The sequence below is a fragment of the Cervus canadensis genome, chromosome 29, assembly GCF_019320065.1.
Source record: "Cervus canadensis isolate Bull #8, Minnesota chromosome 29, ASM1932006v1, whole genome shotgun sequence".
NCBI classification, from domain to species: domain Eukaryota; kingdom Metazoa; phylum Chordata; class Mammalia; order Artiodactyla; family Cervidae; genus Cervus; species Cervus canadensis.
In genome coordinates this window covers 1,381,254-1,395,042 of record NC_057414.1, presented here as the reverse complement: position 1 = coordinate 1,395,042, position 13,789 = coordinate 1,381,254, and the positions used below count along the sequence as shown (strand labels likewise).

General features: G+C 39.2%; 1 protein-coding gene and 1 long non-coding RNA gene across 3 annotated transcripts in view; one reads left to right on the top strand and one right to left on the bottom strand.

Annotated features, from left to right (window-relative positions):
* Nucleotides 1–13,789, bottom strand: part of GRM5 (glutamate metabotropic receptor 5) — a 598,074-nt gene that overhangs the window by 24,299 nt on the left and 559,986 nt on the right. The gene's annotated exons all lie outside the window — the stretch shown is intronic.
* LOC122430928 overlaps nt 1–13,789 on the top strand; it is a 262,437-nt gene that overhangs the window by 19,661 nt on the left and 228,987 nt on the right. The window contains exon 2 of the long non-coding RNA XR_006266408.1: nt 9,199–9,297. This is a non-coding gene — a long non-coding RNA (uncharacterized LOC122430928). The remainder of the gene's footprint in view (nt 1–9,198; nt 9,298–13,789) is intronic.

The following is a 13,789-nucleotide window of genomic DNA, read 5'->3' as shown; positions in this document are numbered from 1 at the left end:
GAAGGAGAGAAGGCAGTATGTACTCAGTAACTTTAGGTCTAGGCCATAAAGAAGAGAGGAAAAGAACTTAAAGACCAGATTGAGCAGCCTTTACTGCACCAAAAAAGACACCTTAGAAGAGGATCCCCTGTGAAGTACCGATCATCAAAGGACATTCACACTGCAGTGGGAAGCTTTTTGTATTTATCTGTGAATTGAGTTACACGGCCAGAAAACGGCTTTGGAGATTAATTTAAGAGAATATTAATAGAATAGTAGAATTATTTATGATTCCTTACAAAGGGGTCCTTGAAGTATTTTTTAACATCTTCTGTTAGGCTAATTTCCAGTTAATTTAAATCTTTTAATAGATAACTTAGGACATCTACACTTCCTGTTCAAAACTCTTCTCTCTGTCTCGCTTATGTACACACACACACACACACACACACACACACACACACACACACAAGTGCCCCTGCTTATGAAACAGATCCTAAACATTCTATTCTCTCCTAACCCATTCCGTTTTGATAAAAAAATTTATAAATAATATAAAAATAGAAGTCCCAACTTAATTCTAGTAAAGCAAGGGATACATTAGACTTATTTGGAACTTCCAAATAGTTCTTGTTTTCAGAGTAAGGTGAATTTACAGACTGTCACTTATAGACTGGGAAGCTCATCTTTGCTATCAGATGGGACCCTCCCTCTTCCTGTCTATAACTATAATTACAGCTTAAGTATGTTTACCAGATGCCTAAATAGACCACATTTTCATTCATTCACTTATGCGTTATTCCACTCAACAATAATGTACAGTTTAAAGTGGCTAATAATGCTTTTATAGTCTCTGCTGCAGCTGCATAATTCTTTCTATTTGGGCTTTTAAAAAATAAAGAAACATCAACTAAAAATAGTTGAAGCTCTTCAGAATGTATAATTAATAAAATGTCAGTGAAATTTATTTCTCTTATGTAATAAGTTCATTTATCTTTTAGGCACCTATTTAAACTTAGGTACACATGCACGTGTCCACATGTGTCCGCACACATGCACATGCTTGTGAGGACTGTTTTAAGTACTTTACAAATATTGACTCACTTTTCAAATAAAATGCTTCATAATTATTTTCAAGGTCACAATAAAAATAATAAGAACTATATATATATGTAAATGCCTTAATCGCTTTGTTATACACAAGAGACTGACACAATGTGAATCAGCTATACTTTCATTTTAAAAAGTTCTAAAAAGAAATAGTGATAACAGAATATTGAGTGTACCAGGTTCTTTTTGCTATATTATCCTCAGTTCTTAAAACTACCCTAAAGAGTAGGTGCTATTATCATCCTAAAGAGGGAGGCATTGAGAATGAACATGAGTAAACCCAGGCCCACATGGTTTATGAGTAGGGAACCCAGGATGAGAGTTTGTGCCTCTGATTCCTAAGCTCATCTTATATCCATTCAACCTCCATATAAGTAACAATGTCAATAATTTTAGAAACAAGACTATGACTTATTAACTTTACATTGTGTTCCCTTGTTTGGGTTTAATTTACAGCTTTCCTATTTACTGAATACTCTATGTGCAAGGGACTGTGATAAGGAGCATGTGGGTAACTCATTGATATGTTCACAATCTGGAGTGGGATGATGAATTGTAAACAGATAATTTTTAAAGAAAGTGAGAAGTTTTATTGTAGAAACATTCAAGAAGGACTCTTAACCCATACTAGGAGGACTGGAAAAACTTCAGCAAGATATGATCCTACAGTAAATTGTCAAAGATGAGAAGGAATACAGTATGAAGAGACAGGTAGGCAGGCAGAAAAAAAAATCCAGCACAAACATGTGCGAGGCTTAGCAGCATGGCGTAGACGGGTAAAACAGTGCTTCCCCCCGCCCCCCCCCCCCAACTGCGATAGTGGTTTAGTTGCCAAGACCTGCCCAACTCATTTGTGACCCTCTGGGCTGCAGTTCGCCAGGCTCCTCTGTCTGTGGGATTTCCCAAGCAAGAATCCTGGAGTGGATTGCCATCTCCTTCTCTGGGGATGTTCCCAACCCAGGGATCAAACCTGCAGCTCCATGTAAAATAAGACAAGGTAAAATGCAGGGTGTAGATGGATAGGGATATAAAACATAGCTTATGGATGAATTTATACTGTATGTTGTGAGATTCCACTGTGAGATCTTAAGGCTAAGGAAAAAAAAACCAAACAAACATAGAGTTGACATTTAGATAAAATACCATGGACTTGAGATAGATTTGAGATAGACTACTTGAGATAGACTCATTCTACTGCAAGAGTCGTGTGAGAGATGATGAGATAATTCCTTGCGGTGGTGATGATATGGAGAAAGAGTAGATAACAGTTTCAAGAATATATGGGAAGTAAAATGAGTAGGATCATTGATGAATTTGGGTTTCCCTTGTGGCTTAGCTATAAAAGAATTCACCTGCAATGCAAGAGACTTGTTTTCAATCCTTGGGTTGGGAAGATCCCTTAGAGAAGGGAAAGGCTACCCACCCCAGTATTCTGGCCTGGAGAATTCCATGGACTGTATAGTCCATGGGGTCGCAAAGAGTTGGACATGACTGAGCACCTTTCAGTTTCACTTCTCATTGATAAAGAGAGAAGTGTAGAATGCTACCTAAGTTACTGCCTTGGGTGGTGCACTTAACTAAGTTAAGAAAATATAGGAGAGGGTATATATTTGGAGGAAGAAATAAAAAGCTTCATTGTGGAATATGGGGCTGGTGGAACATACAATTGGACACATTTAGTAGGCACATGGATTTAAGAATCCAGAAGTTAGGGGACTCTTACATAGTTGGGAGTCATCAGCATACAGATGATTGCAGATACCATGAGGATGGTTGAAAGTACCCACAAAAAACAGATAAACTATGGGATGGTCACGGGAAGGGAATTATATACTCACTCAGTCTACCTGTTCAAGAACTTCTATAACACTGTTTATGTAGCACTCCTGATAAAAACTTTTTGAGTACCTACTATATGTTAGATGCTGAATTCAGGGTTCTTCAATCTGCTATTTTTTTTTCTTCATATTCTTTAGACTTGTAGATCTGTGCTCAGTATAGTTTTGACACTCTGGTTTCTATGCCATAACTCTGGTATGAAAAACTGTCTTACTAGTTTTTAAATATTCAAGAATGAATTGTTTTGAAATTAGCTTTAGTTACCTTCTGTAAAGATTTATTTTTGTTGTTGTTCTTTTTGTATCTCCTTTGTTCAGGAAGCTCTAGTTCCTCTTAGATCTACAAGAGACCATGTTTATCTGGTGATAAAATTAAAAAATAAAAATTAGAGCAAAAGATAAAATTTAAAAATATGGGGGTAGGCCCTCAGGAATGGATAGTAAATGTAATTTGCCCATAATGATTTGAATAAAAATTCCATTTCTTTATTTCCTTTCCCCCATTTCTATCAGTGTCTACTAGACATTGGATTACTGAAATTTCTATACAGGCTGTGTGGTTCAAAATGGGTAAATGAATGCAGAATGAGACGAAAGAATAGAATAAAATGAATATATTCAAACAAAAGTGTGTATATTAGGTGAAATAGCAGATATTGTGGGGATGATTGCCTAAAGCTAGAAGGAAAAGAGAGTTTGATATTAGAAGTGACTATTACTTATGTGAGGGAGATTCAGGTAATAAATTTATCAGAAGTAGAATGACTAAAATGATGATTCTAATTGTATTAGAAGTTAATCATTACAACTGAGAAATGAGCCTATGATGATAGTTTGCCCTTTGTTGTTGTTTTGTCACTGAAAAGTCATGCCTGACTGTTTGTGACCTCATGGACGGTAGCCCTCCAGGCTCCTCTGTCCTTGGAATTCTCCAGGCAGGAATACTGAAGTGGGTTACCACTTCCTTCTCCAGGGGATCTTCCCAACCCAGGGATTGAACCTGTGTCTCCTGCATTGGCAGATGGATTCTTTACCACTGAGTCACCTGGGAAGCCCTAGTTTGCCCTTTATATAGCCATTAAAGTAACTCAGAATGGTAGCAGAGCTTGCAGTAGACAGAAACTCTTTACCTAGAAGTTGGTAGTAGATGGTACTTTTAAACAACGTTGAAGGATAGAGGGATAACTAGATGTCAGGAGCCTCAGAGAAGGAGATTTTTCACTTTTACGTTTCTACAGGGCATGTGGAATGTGTCTGGAGGCAGTATGGAGTTGCTAACTCCCAGTTGTGTGCCCTGAGGAATATGTGATGCTGAAGGATAAGTAACCTTCTATGAAAGGCCTATAGGGGGAGGCATGTCCTTAGACCCACCTTCATCTTCAGCCTCTTCACTAAACACACCATTTATTCTATTTTCTTTAACTCTCAAACCACACTAGGTATCATTCAGTTCAGTGAAATGCACAGGGAGATAGTTTATCCTAGAAACCATTGTATACATATTTTACTTTATTCTATCATCCTTTAAAATATTTAGAGGAAAAGAATCCAATGTAGTCTATCTTAGAAGTCAGTGAAAGGATTCAAGCTATTAATAACTCACTTATTTGATGTATATTTTCAACCCACCCACTGGAGCTCTTTTCCTGGTGATCTTGTGTAGTAGAAATGTTTGTTGAGTCCTCTTCATCAACACTAATGCCTTTTAATTACATTAGCATTTTCTACTGGAAAGCATTTGTTCCATGAAAACATTTGGCATCCCTTAATTAAGTTGTTGTTCAGTTGCTCAGTGGTATCTGATTCTTTGCGACCCCATGGATGCAGCACGCCAGGCACCCCTGTACTTCACCATCTCCCAGAGATTGCTCAAACTCATGTCCGTTGAGTCGGTGATGCCATCCAACCATCTCATCCTCTGTCGCCCCCTTCTCCTCCTGCCCGCAGTCTTCCTCAGCATCAGGGTCTTTTCCAATGAGTCGGCTCTTTGCATCAGGTGACCAAAGTATTGGAGTTTCAGCTTCAACATCAGTCCTTCCAATGAATATTCAGGACTGATCTCCTTTAGGATGGACTGGTTTGATCTCCTTCCAGTTCAAGGGACTCTCAAGAGCCTTCTCCAGCACCACAATTCGAAAGCATCAATTCTTTAGTGCTCAGCCTTCTTTATGGTCAACTCTCACATCCATACATGACTACTGGAAAAACCATAACTTTGGCTATATGGACAATTGTCAGAAAAGTGATGGCTCTGCTTTTCAATACACTGTCTAGGATTTCTATAGCTTTTCTTCCAAGGAACAAGTGTCTTTTAATTTCATGGCTGCAGTCGCTCTCCGCAGTGATTTTGGAGCCCAAGAAAGTAAAGTCTCTCACTGTTTCCATTGTTTCCCCATCTATTTGCCAGGAAGTGATGGGACCAGATGCCATGATCTTAGTTTTCTGAATGTTGAGTTTTAAGCCAGCTTTGTCACTGTCTTCTTTCACTTTCATCAAGAGGCTCTTTAAGACCAATACAGCATACTAACGCATATATATGGAATTTAAAAAGATGGTAACGATAACCCTATATGCAAAACAGAAAAAGAGACACAGATGTACAGAACAGACTTTTGGACTCTGTGGGAGAAGGCAAGGGTGGGATGTTCTGAGAGAATAGCACTGAAACAAGTATACTATCAAGGGTGAAACAGATCACCAGCCCAGGTTGAATCCATGAGACAAGTGCTCAGGGCTGGTGCACTGGGAAGACCCAGAGGGATGGGATGGGGAGGGAGGCGGGAGGGGGGATCAGGATGGGGAACACATGTAAATCCATGGCTGATTCATGTCAGTGTATGGCAAAAACCACAACAATATTGTAAAGTAACTAGCCTCCAACTAATAAAAATAAATGAAAAAAAGAAAAAAAATAGTAAAGGCAATCAATAAACATTTGTTGAACGAAAAAAAAAAAAGAGGTTCTTTAATTGCTTTTCACTTTCTGCCATCAGGGTGGTTTCATTTGTGTATCTGAGGTTATTGATAGTCCTTCCAGCAGTCTTGATTACAGCTTGTGCTTCATCCAGCCTGGCACTTCTCATGATGTACTTTGCATAGAAGTTACATAAGCAGGGTGACAATATACGGCCTTGATGTACTCCTTTCCCAGTTTTGATCCAGCCCATTGTTTCATGTTCTATTCTAATTGTTGCTTCTTGACCTGCATACAGATTTCTCAGGAGACAGATAAGGTGTTCAGGTATTCCCATCTCCTGAAGAATTTTCTGCAGTTTGTTGTGATCCACACAGTCAAAGGCTTTAGCATAGTCAATGAAGCAGAAGTAGATGTTTTTCTGGAATTCTCTTGCTTTTTTGATGATCCAACAGATGTTGGCAATTGGATCTCTGGTTCCTCTGCCTTTTCTAAATCCAGTTTGTACACCTGGAATTTCCTAGTTCACACACTGTTGATGCCTAGCTTGGAGGATTTTGAGCATGACCTTGCTAGCATGTGAAATGAACCGATTGTATGGTAGTTTGAATATTCTTTGGCATTGCCTTTCTTTGGGAATGGAATGAAAACTGACCTTTTCCAGTCCCGAGGCCACTGCTGAGTTTTCCAAATTTGCTGGCATATTGAGTGCAGCACTTTAGTAGCACCATCTTTTAGGATTTGAAATAACTCACCTGGGGAATTCCATCTCATCCACTAGCTTTGTTAATAATAATGCTTCCTAAGGCCCACTTGACTTTGCATTCCAGGATGTCTGGCTCTAGGTGAGTGATCACACCATCATGATTATCTGGGTCGTGAAAATCTTTTTTGTATAGTTCTTCTGTGTATTCTTGCCACCTCTTCTTAATATCTTCTGCTTTTCTTAGGTCCATACCATTTCTGTCCTTTATTGTGCCCATCTTGCATGAAATGTTCCTTTCGTATCTCTGATTTTCTTGAATAGATCTCTAGTCTTTTTCATTCTACTGTTTTTCTCTATTTCTTTGCAATGATCACTTAGGAAGGCTTTCTTATCTCTCCTTGCTATTCTCTGGAACTCTGCATTCAGTTGGGTATATCTGTTCCTTTCTCCTTTGCCTTTAGCTCCTCTTCTTTTCTCAGCTCTTTGTAAGACCTCTTCAGACAACCATTTTGCCTTGTTGCATTTCTTTTTTGGGGGGATGCTTTTGATCACTGCCTCCTGTACAATGTTATGAACTTCCATCTGTAGTTCTTTAGGCACCCTATCATATAGAATCCCTTGAGTCTATTTCCACTGGATAAGCAGATGATATTTGATTTAAGTCATACCCGAATTGCCTAGTGGCTTACTCTACTTTCTTCAACTTAAATCTGAGTTTTGCAATAAATAGATAATTATTTGAGCCACAGTCAGCTCAGCTCTAGGCCTTAATGTTGAGTGGTTTGCTTTGGAAATGAACCAAGATCATTCTGTTGTTTTTGAGATTGCACCCAAGTACTGCATTTCAGACTCATATTGACTATGAGGCTATTCTGTTTCTTCTAAGGGATTCTTGCCCACAGTGGTAGATATAATGGCCATCTGAATTAAATTTCCCCATTCCCATCCATTTTATTTCACTGATTTCTAAAATGTCCATGTTCACTCTTGCCATCTCCTATTCGACCACTTGCATTTAACCACTTCCTTAATAACAATTTCCAAATGTCTTTAATCCAAAGAAAATACTTAAAGCTTATTTCCCTGTCTTATACATACCTGAAAAACAGGATGTGCATGTTTTAGGGATAAACTGCTTAACCATCCCTTGGTCTATTTGTGTATAAGATTTGCTTTTTGAAGCACATATCTTATTTTAAATGATGCACAAACTGAAGGCATTAATAAAATTAGTAAGTCAGTGAAAGGATCATGGAAAATGTTGGAAATTTCACATATGCTTTCTGTGTAAATTCAATATGAAATGGACATCAGTGGAGCAGGAGAGGAGCACTGTACAGTTAGTGTGTAGGAGGGTGTTCTTTAAGGAAATCTCTCATTTAAATGATCATAAATGCATCCCATTTACAAAGTAAATTTAAATCTTATTTTTCTTCATCTATTTTCTCTTATTCAGGATAGACATATGTATGAGCTGTGCAAAATGATATGAGAGAAAAGAGTCTTTTTGGCCAATAAAGTACAGAAAAAATAAGAATTATTGGAGTAGTTATAGAACAAATCACTTCGAATGTCAGAAAACCCAATAAATGATTTTCACACCAAAATTGCTGTCAAGAAGGCAGAGTTTTGAGGCTAAGATTAAGTATAAATCTGGAAAACTGGAGAATTGAAAAAAATGATTAGAGTGAATAAAACTTGTGAATGAATATGTGGATGAATAAGTGAATAAAATGCAAAGGTAACTTGAGGGGTTATCAGATCCTCAAAGGGCTTTGTTGTTCGTTTTGCTTGGTTTTGTTTTCAATACATGGAAACTGAAGCAACTTTGTAGACTTATGTCAAGAGACCAAGAAAGAGAGAACAAATGAAAGATGTTTGGGGAAAGAGAACAATATAGTGTTTTGAGATAATTACAGAAAAGAGGAAAGAACACACTGTTTTCACTTATAATTCATCATTAACCAGTTGGCATATACCGCAGGCTTCATTTCCAAAACATACCCAGAATCTAGCCATTTTTAACCAGCTCCTCTATTTACTACTCTGGTCCAAGCCACCATTACTTTTATTATGAAAATTATAATAGCTTCCCAAACTGGTCCTGCTTCTGTCCTTGCTAACCCCCTTCTCTTATTCAACCCAACCCAACCCAGCCCAGCCCAACCCAATCTCTACACAGCAACCAGCATGATCCTTTCAAAGCAAATATACTTTTATATTACTTCTCCGTTGAAAGCTCTCAACTAGTTACCCATCTCCCTGAGTAAAATCTAAATTTATTATAATGGTTTACAAAGTTCTGTACAGTTCTTCTCCATCCTCTATTACTTCTCTGATCCCATAACTTACTCTTTTTTCCCTTCTTGCTCACTTTGTTCTCCTTGAAGACCCTGGGCATCCTCCCACCAAAGTGCCTTTGCTGTGGCCATTTCCTCTGCCTCTCGGGCTCTTCTCCCAAATATCCTGAGAAAGGATCTCTCTTAAATCTTTTCTCAAATGTTGCTTTTTCAATATAGCCCTGCCATGACTACTCAGTTTAAGAATGCAGCTGTGACATCACTCTTCCTACCATTTCCTGCTTTTCTCTTATCCAACATAATTTATATTTCTACTTCTTTGTTTTATTTACTGTCTATTTTTCCCAGCAGAATCGTCAAAAGAATGTGAACTCTGTGAAGTCCTGGATCTTAGACTGTTTTCTTCACTGCCATCCTTCCAGTGCTGTGACATTGCTGAGCTTATTCCAGGTGATTAATTTGTTCAATGAATGCATGCATACATGAATGAATAAACAAAAGGAGAAGCATGTTAGGGGAAAATGTTCAGGTGGGGAGGAGGAAAGAGTAGCAAGTTCATAAGAAATGACATTAGGTCTCTCAGAGTTGGAGTGATAATAAGAGCAGAGTGGTTGAAATTGGAGGTTTGTGAAAGTATGGGTGGAAAAGTGAAAGAGCCACTTTGGGCAGGAAACTTATGGAGTAGGCAAAAATGTAGGGAGAATGATTGGTAGGTAAAACACAGAAGATTGTGTAAGAGATCCATATTTTAAAAAATGTTTTAGCCTCTCTTGCACATAATCCCATTCTTCACACCAAGCTGTCCCATTCTTTTTTTTGTGTGTGTGTGTGTCCCATTCTTACATTCGGGTTAGACTGAGATGATAATAGTAACCAATGTTACTCATCATTGTCAGCCAGTGGTCATGAAAGGGGGTATTCTGGAGATTTATGATGATTTTTTTCAGTCTTATCAATAAGACACTGGAAAACATGGCCCCTTTTGCTGTGGACGGTTGTTTGGATGTTATATCTGGCAATGTTACAATATGCTGGAGGATGAAACAAGTGAAGCCGACTTTCTAAAAAATGGTGGCATGGAAGATTAAATGAACGTAGGTCCTAGACAGTGTCTCTGAGCCACTGAATTAGCCTCTTGAACCTCAGAACTTTCTTTATGTGAGGTTAGTTTCCTTATGAAGTAAGTCATTGTGAATTATCTTTTAGATACTCTGATGCCAGCACCCTCCTACCGCTTACCTTGTTTCATTACTTTCTCTACCAAGGTTCAGTTAAAAATTTCTAAGGTGGTTTATGGCATTTGCTTATGTTTAGGTATTTATTAAGGAGTGTGTTTATATATATATTTATGAAAATCCTAAAGAAGCAAGTTACTACCAAATACTTGAGTCTTACCTAATCATTTGTAGTCTTTTAAATATTGTTCCTTTTTATACATATTGTTGTATATAAAAAGCATGAGAGTCTTCATAGAGTTACATTTGTACAGGAAACAAAAGCGGGAGATAGACTGAGTAAAAAGATGTATTGTGATCTCAGTAATCCAGATTTGGAAAATGCCTAATCAGTTGGTGCTCGTAACCATGGTACAAACACCGCTGTTCACTTATCAGAAGCTATGCTAATTACAGTTATAACCAGTACAATACCGTGATTTATAAGATTTCAGATCACCAAAATATGTGTTTCAAATACATTTGGTCTTCCTCCGCTCACAGCTCTAAAACCTCTTGGAATTTCCTAAGTACTGAGAGTGATAAATGTGTCTTCTGTGATGTTAATGAGGTGACTTTTGAAACTCAGCTAAGGATGGGGCTTGGTTGCCAGTAGACCCAACCCTGTAATTAGAGGGTTAGAACTTCCGGTCCCACCCTGTGGACCTCCAGGGAGGGGAAAGGGGCCAGAGGAGATGGATTTCGATTGCCAGTGGTTAGTGATTTAATCAATCAGGCCTACGTGATGAAGCCTCCATAAAAATCCAGAGGATGGGTGGGGAAACTTTGGTGTCTTGTAGAGATGATGGGAGAATGCAGAGCCTGGATAGGGAATGGAATCTCTGTGTCTCTGACCACATACCTTGCTCTTTGCATCTCTTCTGTCTGGCTGTTCTGAGTTCTGTCCTTGTACAGTAAATTAGTGGTCTAGTAAGTACAGTGTTTCTCTGAGTCCTGTGAACCACTCTAGCAAATTTATCCAGCCGAGGAGGGGATCATGTGAACCTCTGATTTATAGGCAGTCAGTGAGAAATACAGATAACAGCTTGGACTTGGGACTGGCCCTGACATCCAAGGAAGGGGCTGTGGGAACCTGCAGTCTGTCATTGATTGATGATAGCTGTGGGGGGGAGGGCAGACTTGTGGGACTGAACCCTTAGCCTGTGGGATATGATGTTATCTTCAGGTAGGTAGAGTCAGAGTTGAGATGAATTGTTGGACACCCAGTTGGTGGTCAAAGAATTGCTTGTTTGTGTGGGGGGACCACCCCATAATTGGAACTGAGTCTAGAAACCCAAAATAACCAGCCAGTAACTATGTATTCATTGCTGCATTCTCAAACTGCTTTAACTAGTGGAACTATCACAAGTCCAAGAACTTATAAATACTTAGATAAATTTTTGGTCACGTATGTTTGCAGAATTGGCATTGGCCGGCAGGTCTTTTTCAAATATTTCCCTCAGTTACCTTTCAAGTGACTAGACTAGGAAAGTATCAACAAACACAAAATGAAGAAAACGAAGCTTAACGTGTCTGTGTGCTAATCCCTTACCCAGTCAGTTACACATTCACGTAAAAGAGGGCTTGGCTTTCCTCAGTGATGATTTTGGAATTCTTTGCTAAGTGTGAAAGTTGCTCAGTCATGTCCAGCTCTTTGCGACCCCATGGAACAGTCCATGAGTTCTCCAGGCCAGAATACTAAGAGGGGTAGCCGTCCCCTTCTCCAGGAGATCTTCCCACCCCAGGGACTGAACCCAGGGCTCCTGCATTGCAGGCAGATTCCTTCCCAGCTGAGCCACCAGGGAAGCCCTTTTCCAGGTACCATCTTGTTTGAGCCCGATTATAGTAAGTTTAGGAGCCAGTTTTATTTCTCAGTTCTTTCACTTTGCCTCCCTGCCTTTGGACAGGATGTTTCTGCCTTCAGTTTTCAATTTTAACTTTGGTCCAGTCATCGGCCCCACTTCTCCTGTCTACAGCCTTTATAACAGCTCTGGGCACATTCAACCTTCTTCCTACGTTGCTCCTCAAACACCAGGCTAGACCTCAACTTTTAGACTCCAGGCAAAGTTTGGATCGATTGTACAGATATATGCTAGGTGATATCTGTAGTGATCACCCAGAAACACAGTTTCTACTTCTATTTTATTTTTTAAAAGTTGATTTATTTATTTTAAAAATTTTATTGGCAGGTAGTTGCTTTACAATGTCATGTTACAGTTTGCTGTAAGCATAGTGAATCAGTTATGCATATATCCCCTCTTTTTTAGACTTTCTCACAGTTTCTAATTTTAAAATGAATGAGGCAGAGTATAAAACTGCATTTTATTTTTCAGATTTATTGCCATGTAACCTTTAGGATCATCCTAATTTTGGATCCTGACAGTGATAAAGTGAGGAGAGAAACTATGATATACGTTTGAATAGCAATTAAAATATTTCAGAAAGCTTCTCCTCTTCCATCTAATTCTCTCAATAAACTAATTAAAGTAATCATTATCCTCCTCCTTTAGATAAGGAATCTGTGGCTCAGAAAGCTTCTCCAGTCTGGCCATGGCCCCATAAGTGGTAAGGCACAGAAATGGGACTAGAAACCAGGTGTCTTACCTCCAAATAGCGTGCTCCGTATTAACACCTCACTTTCTTCATTTTATGCTGGAAAAAATGCCCTTATCTAAATAATTTGATAACCCATTTGAGGGACTGAAAAGGTCACACATGAGAGCAACGGTGTGTACTTAGTAGAGGGAGGTTTTGAGCACAACATAAACTTATTTTTCCAAAGGTCAAATTCGACTCCATGGTGGCCAGGTGGCATAAATCACCCTCCAGGGACCTGGTCATCCCTCTGACAGGAGTCTGCAGACCCAGGGCTACGCAGAAGTCTCAAACCTGTGACAGAGGCTTCCCTGAGAAGAGGACCAGTGTTGCTGCGTGGGACGCTGTGTGACCGCAGAGACAGGCAGGGGGAAGTGAGCCATCCCTTCAAATCGCATTGATCAAAGGAGAATTCTAGACGTAAGTGGAAGGAGAGTCCTTATGAGTGAATCTTCAGAGGGGAAGGGTAAGGCCGAATCTGGCCCATTGTCACCGAGTAACACTGCAGAGTAATTCGCTACTTCAGCCTCATCCTTCCGCCCTCTGTGAGCCGCTACAGAAGTAAATACTTTGGAGTGCTTTACTACGCGTTCCGGCAGATCCTGTGGTCTCCATCTGCAGAAAAGCAGCGTTTGCCCAGACTTGAAATGTCAGCTTGGTCCATTCAGAGATTTCAGATTAAAAACAAAAATTGAGCATGATTAATAGGCCCAGAAAAGAATGTCAGAATTGAATATGCATTGCGAAAGTATTTGAGAGGCTGCCAGGGAGCATATGGCTCTATCCTCTATGAAATAAAAGGAAGTAGAAGTTGACAGGCGGGGAAGCAATGCAAATAAGTGCTTAAAATGTAAAGAATCAGCCATCGTGACCCAGTAATTCTATTCAGAGGAATTCATTCTAAAGAAATAACTCAACAGAAGCTCGAAGGCTTCTTGCAAAGACCTCTCTTCAGTGATATAGAAAATGGCAAAAAGCAATACAAAACAAGAACAAACCAACCTCTGGAGAACAGTTTAATAAATTACAGCAACAGTATGGAAATGTGTTAGATTTTGTATTGGGTAAAGCCTTTCATTGAGCTTCCAGAGAGTTCCCAGAGGATGTATTTTAATCCCACTTACGATGAGAAC